Source organism: Octodon degus, unplaced genomic scaffold, assembly GCF_000260255.1.
Source record: "Octodon degus isolate 3935 unplaced genomic scaffold, OctDeg1.0 scaffold00222, whole genome shotgun sequence".
Lineage (NCBI taxonomy): Eukaryota > Metazoa > Chordata > Mammalia > Rodentia > Octodontidae > Octodon > Octodon degus.
Window position 1 is genome coordinate 1,924,770 of NW_004524798.1, and position 7,479 is coordinate 1,932,248.

Genomic DNA, 7,479 nt, shown 5'->3' on the forward strand with positions numbered 1-7,479 from the left:
GAGAGAGAGAGAGAGAGAGAGAGAGAGAGAACAAGTGGCAGTAATGAGGCTCTGCTTGGGTGACAGGGAAGATCAGCTGAGATGTTATGTAAGGTGTTGTCTCAGTTACTTTTTACTCTTTGCTGGGACGAATACTTGACACCAAAAATTAAGGAAGAAAAGGTATTTATTTAGCTCACAGTCTGTGGAGGTTTCAGTCTATATTCGGCTGGCTCTCAGGAAGAGAGGCACATGGCAGAGAGCAGCAGGTCATGGCAGCAGAAACCAGCAAAAAGCAGAGGAGGAGCAGCATCTGTGGCTTCTATCAAGCCTCTCTCTTCCTTCCACACTGCCTGTGAAGACCAGAGCTCCTCCAAGGAAGTGACAGTGGCTGTTGCAGAGATTGAAGTGGCACAGCTGCGATAATCAAGTTCCTCGAAGGAAGTCGTGCAGAATTCTTCCTCAACCCCTTTATATAGTCCTTAAGTGCTGAGTCACTCTAGGGCTGGGCCCTAGGGCAGGTCCCCAGGTTGCCAGAATTTGGTACCAGAGAAGTGGGGTCATTGCTGTGACTACCTGACCATGAAGTTCAAGAGCTTTTGGGAATGGTTTATGGGAAGAGATAGGAAAGGTTTGGAGATGTCAGCTACTAGCGAAGAGCTGAAATGCCTTTGGCTCTTGTATATGGGAGATTCTGGTCAGAGGTCAGAAGATCAGAGTGCTGATAGAAAGCCTGCCTGTAAAGTCCAGGCTGGGGAGGTTTCTTCTGGGAAGAAGGACTGCATTGGTTGTTTGACTGTGGGTGATTTGTGTTATGGCTTGGCAGAAAGTTGGTCTGCATTTTTCTCCTGTCCCGAAACTTTGCCTGAGACTGAGATTAAGCTCAGTGGAGTAGTTAAGCTTACAAAAGAAATCTCATGGCAGTTGAATGTTGAGGCAGTGGCCTGGATATTGTTGGGGGCTTTTAGTCAGATATATGTTGAAAGTCAGAAGCAAGAGCCCAACAGGATGATTTAAAATGTGAGTTTGGCCATAAATGAAGTGCCAGGAAGGCTGTGGACTACAAAGATAGAGCTGAGATCTCTATGGTCTATAGAGGAACAGAATAGAAAAGATGTCCTGAGGGCATCACACAAGGTGGCAGGTTCTTGCCCTTCACAGCCTAAGAGCCCCAAGGGTAAGGCACTTTGCTTTAAAGAGAAGGCCCTGCAGCCCCATGCTCATGAATGGAGGCAGCAGCCATTCATGAGGTTCCAGAATGGTAGTGGCGTAGAGAATTTGTTCCTCAGAATCAGGTTCAGAGTGCTCAGCAATCCAGACACTTGACCCTTACAGCCAAGAGAGAAGGAAGCCTGTCTAATGCTGTAGCTGACAGCAGACCTTGGCATTATCATCCACATGATGTTGATTTTGGGTGCATTCAGAACGCAGAAGTTCTGAAGCTAAGAAGGCTTCCTCCTAGATTTCAGCAGAAGGCCTTAGAGGCCAGGCAGCATGGCCCTGAGAGGGCAGTGTGTGAAGCTGTGAGTGAGAAGCCTATTCAGTGGAAACCTCAGAAGACTGAAAAAGCCAGAAATGTGGATTGTGTAAGGAAAGCTGCAAAAAGGAAGCAAAGCAGGCCTGAGAGAGAAGCCATGGGAGCTACCAGCAGAAGTGCTGCAGGAGGGAGCCACATAAGGCTTTTGGAGCTTGCTACTCATTACAGGTTGCTTTGGACATTCCACATGGAACTACAGGACTTAATGTTTGCCCTTCTGGATTTTGGACTTGTTTTGGTCTCGAGGGTTTATATCCTCCTGTGTGTACATTTTGGAATGGTAATGTTTATTTTTTACCTTTGAATGTTAGAAGTGTTTGACATTTATTTGTACAGGGTCTCATAGCTAGGAGTTTGCTTTAGATCTTGGAGACTTGGGACTTGGACTCTTCAGCGATGCTGAAACCATTAGGACTCTGGCAACTCTTGCAGATAGACCAAGTGCCTTTTGCATAAGGGATGAACATGAGTCTCTCAGGAGACAGGAGTAGAATATTATGGTTCTCATGTAATATAATGTTGATAGACTTAATAGTGATTCTTAATGACTGTTAAAGCTGTGTTATAATGTCCAAGTTGTGAACTGTTAATAAGGATGTCTTTGTGTCTGGAGGCTGGTTTAAAGAAATTTATGTGTAGTTGCCAAGTTGATAAGGGGTAGATTGTGGTGGTTGATACATTGTGTCAACTTGAGGGATTGGAAGCTTAGCTGGATTAGCTCAGCAACTCCATGCCCTAGACTCAGGATTTAAGGAGTATATAGAGTGGTTGAGGAAGGACTTTGCATGACTTCCTTGGAGGAGCTTGATTATAGCAGCTGCGCCACTTTGATCTTCATAGCAGCCACTGCCACCTCCTTGAAGGAGCTCCGGTCTTCACAATCAGCATAGAAGGAAGAGAGAGGCTAGAGAGAGAGGCTTGATAGACTCCGCAGTTGCTGCTCCTCCTCTGCTCTTCACTGTTTTCTGCTGCCATGAACTGTTGCTCTCTGCCATGTGCCACTGCCTTGGTGCCGGCCTAGTATAGACTGAAACCTCCACAAACTGTGAGCTAACCAAACCTTTTTTTCCTTAAATTTGAGTGCCAGGTATTTTGTCCCAGTGTCGAGTATAAAGCAATGGAGACAGGTGTGTTTGGTGGACCTCTTTGCTCAGGGCAACTCTAAAGAATGATTTTCACTGACCTGTTTCACGTGAGAAGAAATCACATGGATGAAGAGGTCAGAATCTGACAAGTGGTGTAAGGCATGGATCCTGTGACTTCAGGCTTGTGAAATCTGAACTTGGATTTTCCAAAAAGATCGGCAGTGTCTGACTGCCATGCAACAGAGTCAGGGCCTTAGACAGACCTCCTGAGAACTCCTGCTTGGAAACATCTTGTTTCTAAGACACCAAGGATTTTGATTCTTTGGTTCCATCTCCATCCTTGAAATAAGTTATTTTATGTTGCTGTTGTTGTTTACACTAATGGAGACTCTGTATGTCTTTCTTCTTTGTCTCCTCCTTGGGAAGATGTCCTGCTATATTTTGGGCAAGACTGGCCCATGCATCTGAGTAACACTTTTCAAGTCAGATGGACACTTTCAATGAAGCTGTGGGCATGAGTAAAGTAGAAATTTGGCTCATTCTTCTTTGATGCTGTGAATACCAAATGTAGGAAAGCACAAAAAAAATGCAAGAAAGACAATGCATGTATATGTACATGTGTATGCTGGTGTATACTTGCACATTGCAAGAGTTTAAGCAAAAGGGAAGGCCCAGAATTTTAACAATTAGATGGGCACTGTTGAAGATGTCCTCAGTGCCCCTGCACGATGATGCCACATGGTGAGAACAGGCCCCAGAAACTTGGCCTTCAGCTCTTGTTTTCTTACTCCTGGTCCTTTGCCTCAACCCTCACAGGTCTCAGAGAATACTTTGCATAGTACCAACTGGCAGGTATCGTAACAGGCTCTTCATTTTCACCCTGCCTTTTTTCCATGCAGTGAACCTGCTTTCCCTGCTGTATGGGTCAGAGAGTTGAGGAGGTCCAGGGTATAGGCTGTGAAGTCAGAATGCCTGAGTGGCCATTTTTAGCTGTGTAATCTTCAATCTTGGCCATGTGTCTCTGTTTCCTCATTTGTGGACAGCAGTGCCACTCCCAGGCTTGTGTAGAATGAAAGCCATGCTTAGTGCAATATATGGCACCTGGCAAGTGACCAGGGAATGACAGTTGCTATGCTTGATTTTTGTCTGTGGACAAACAACTGGAAAGGAAAGAATTCAAAATTCATTGACTCAGTGCATTTTTTATCAGGGGGTAAATGTTCAATGGATGGGTGAAAGGATGCCAGAACGTGGTCTTGCCTTTGAGGGGAAGGAGAAGGACCGATGGGCTTATGGGTAGTGTGCAGGATGGGCTGCCAATTAAGACTTCTTTCATTCCAAAATGTATGCTCTGTATTCCATGTTGACTCGGATGCTGGGCTGTTTCCCAGCCCTGGGGAAGTTGCATCTCTGGCCATATCTAAGGTAAGGAGCGACTAAGTATTGCTGAGTAGTGGTCCTTGCAGTTTCTCAGATCTTACATCTCTCAGAGCTTTGGAGGCCACAGAAGGGTCTCTCTCACACTTGTGAGGTGGTTAGGGTCCCTTAGCACATTCTTTAAAGAAAGGCTTCATTCAGGAACAAAGCAAGAAGATAATCACATTGATTTTTTTTTAAAAGTGATTTTAGTATCGGGAAGTGGTAACAGGCATTTCAGGGCTACAGGCTCTAGTCTTGGTTCCAGTGCTCCCTGGTGTAATTTCTTTGGTCAGGTCTCTGTACCTCTCTGGGTCTTGGCTCCTTCAACTCTAATGAAACAATGACTGGAATGAGTGGCAATCACAGCACTTTGAGGTCCTTCAGCTCTGTTCTATGACTCCACCCCCATCCTCTCCCGGTAAAAATAGGCCACAATTCCTCTTTGTGTCATCTTTTGCTGCACCTGCTTCTCATAGGAGTTATAGCAATGGAAAACCATCCCTGCCTGGTATTCACAGGCCTCCTCACCAAGATTCCAATGTCACTGGGGTTATCTTTCTCCACTTTTTCTTTCTGTCTGGGTGGGGACTGCTTGAGTGCTCTTTGGAGGGACACACATTATGAATAACAGAGACATGTTTGTTCTGAATTTCAGAGCTTATGATATCATTAATATTACTAACCATAGAACTGGGATGCAGAAGCACCAAGTATTTTAGGATGATGTGCTGGATTCATGTGTTGGAACCCAGCACACAATACTGGAAACAAAATGATTTTTTTTTAAAGTAGTTGGTACAGGGTCTCACTATGTAGCTTGGACTCATAGTGATCCTCCTGTCTCAGCCTCCCCAGTGCTGGGATTACAGGAGTGTGCCACCACACCCAGTCTCAGTGGCCAGCTCAGCATGCTCAGGGGCAGGGCCAGTGTGGGATGTGGCACCAGGGATCAAACCCTGGTCCCTGGCTTGCCTAGCTCCTCTGAGCAATCTGGCTAGCTGTAGACAATAAATTTTGAATCCTGATTTGTGAGTCCTTAATTTTCCACTAAGTAGTTAGTCCTTGGGTAAGTCAGCAAATCTTTGTGGATCTATTAGAACAGTAACTATATTAGTAATTGCATCAGTGATTCATAATGCTGATAGTAAAAGCAATGGTAACGCTTATGACTAAAGAATGGATGATCAACATGGGATTACTACTGGAGTTTCGATAATAGGATATACATAATGTACCTGTATTAGATAGCTTTCTCATCACTGAGATATAGTACTCAACACCACAATTTAAAGGAGAAGAGATTTAATTTTCTCACTGGCACGAGGTATTTCAGTCCATGATTAACTGCATCCAAGGCAGAGAGTTCATGGAGGCAGGCAAAGGGCAAAGCTGCCATGGCAACTGGGAAACAGAGCAGGAAAACAGTACCAGAGAGGAACAAGTAAGGGACCATGTATAGCACAAAGGCCACGCCTCCCTGACCTACCCAGACTCACCCAGGAATGTGTCTACTATCTCTTTAATGCATGCTTAATCTCTAAATACAACAGCAAGTTTATGAGTCCTCCTAGAATAATAACAACTCTCTTGTATACATCTGGAAGCATAATTCCCTTTTCAAAGTCTCAACGGTTTCAGCTTTTCCAAAAGTTCAAGTCTCTTCTGAGATTCAAGGCAAACTGTTAACTGTGAATCTCTGTAAAAAAAATTTAGAGCAAATTACACAATCCCAAGGTGCAGTGACACAGGATAAACATCCCCATCTCAAAAGCCTTTTGTCTTGGGCTTATCCACTCAGATTTCCTTGGGTGACATTCCAGATTCCTGGCATATTTGACTTCCTGGGCTCTCTACCTTCAGCTTTATTCCTACAGCTTCATGCAGTACCCTCTTGGAAGCTTTAGGTCTGAGCTTCCTGGCCTTCTTCTGAAATCTGAGTGGAAGCCTTCGAGACTCCGTAACTGTTGCACTCTCCATGCCAGTAAAATCAACATCACACAACGATTGGAAGGTCTGTTGTCAGTGGAAGCAGTATCTGGGGCCCTGTGGAGCAGGCCTGCAGCAGTCTCTGAGAACTTGAGTGGACGATTACAGGGAAATGAATAATTCTATGGAACCAATTACATAGGTGGCCCATCTGGCATAGGCATCTTAGGGAATCTCTTCTTAAATAAAAGGCTAACACTTTTGCACCCTTGAGTGGGGTCTTGCCAATTCGTAAGATGACCTCGGGCATCTTTCTTCTCATCTTTGTATAAAGTAAATAGTTTCTTTTTAATGGTGCTAATCTCGGGCTGGCGAGATGGCTCGGTGGTCTAAAACACCTACTTGGAGCGGGCTTGGCAAAGCACAGGGACCGTGGTTCAATCCCCCAGCACCACATGCCAGCCAGCCCCGCCCCCTGGTGGGCTGAGCTGGCCCCACACACACACACATACACACACACACACACACACTAAATAAATGGAAAAAGGTTTTTTAAAAAAGTAGAACTTTTAATAGTGCTAATCTCTTTAGTATTCATCCAAATTTGCAGAGTTTGGACTCCGGTCTATACAGAGTTTCTCCTGGTCCCAAAATTAAATTTTTCAAAATTATCTGCTTTGCCTTCTGCCCCTAATTTTCAGTGGATATAGGATTAAAAGCATGCATCAGTACTTATGCCACAGCTGGAATGTTAGACTGTCTTGAAATTTCCACTGCCAGACTAGTACAACACCCTTGATTTCTGCTTCCTGTAATGTCTCAGTATGCGAGTAAAAATGTAGACTTTTTTTTTTTCTTCCAATTTGTAACACACATGGCCTGGAGTCCAACTGCTAATAAAGTCCTTATTTCCAACAGAAACCTCCCGAGCCTGGCTTTTACTGTCTTCATTCTTATCAGCATTTTGGCCTTCTGTATTCTGAAAAGAATCATCCATCAAATTCTGCTTGTAGCATTCTAGAGCTTCTGTAGCCTGCATCTCCAAAACTTTCCAAACTCCTTCTTCAAGCCACTTTTAAAGGCTTCTAAACCCCATGGACAGGTATAATCAGAATATCAACTCCACTTCTCTGATACCAAGTTTATGTATTAGTTAGCTTTCTCATCACTAAAATGCAATTATCAATACCCACAACTTAAACTTTGTGTGTGTGTGCGTGCGCGCGCGTGTGTGTGTGTGTGTGTGTGTGTGTGTGTGTGTGTATGGTTTAATTTGGTTTTTGGTCACAGAGAGTTCACTCCACGATCAGCTGGCTCACGGCAGAAGTCATGGATCAAAACTGCTACATTCTTGGCAGCCAGAAAGCAGAACAGGAGAACGGTACAAGGGAGAAGCCAATGAGGGCCCAAGTACAAAAGCCACACATCCATGACCCGCCTAGACATACTCAGAAGTCCATTTATTCTACTTTTTTAATCCAATGAAGTTGATGAATGGTTACAGTGTGAAGAATAGAGCGTATCACATATGGA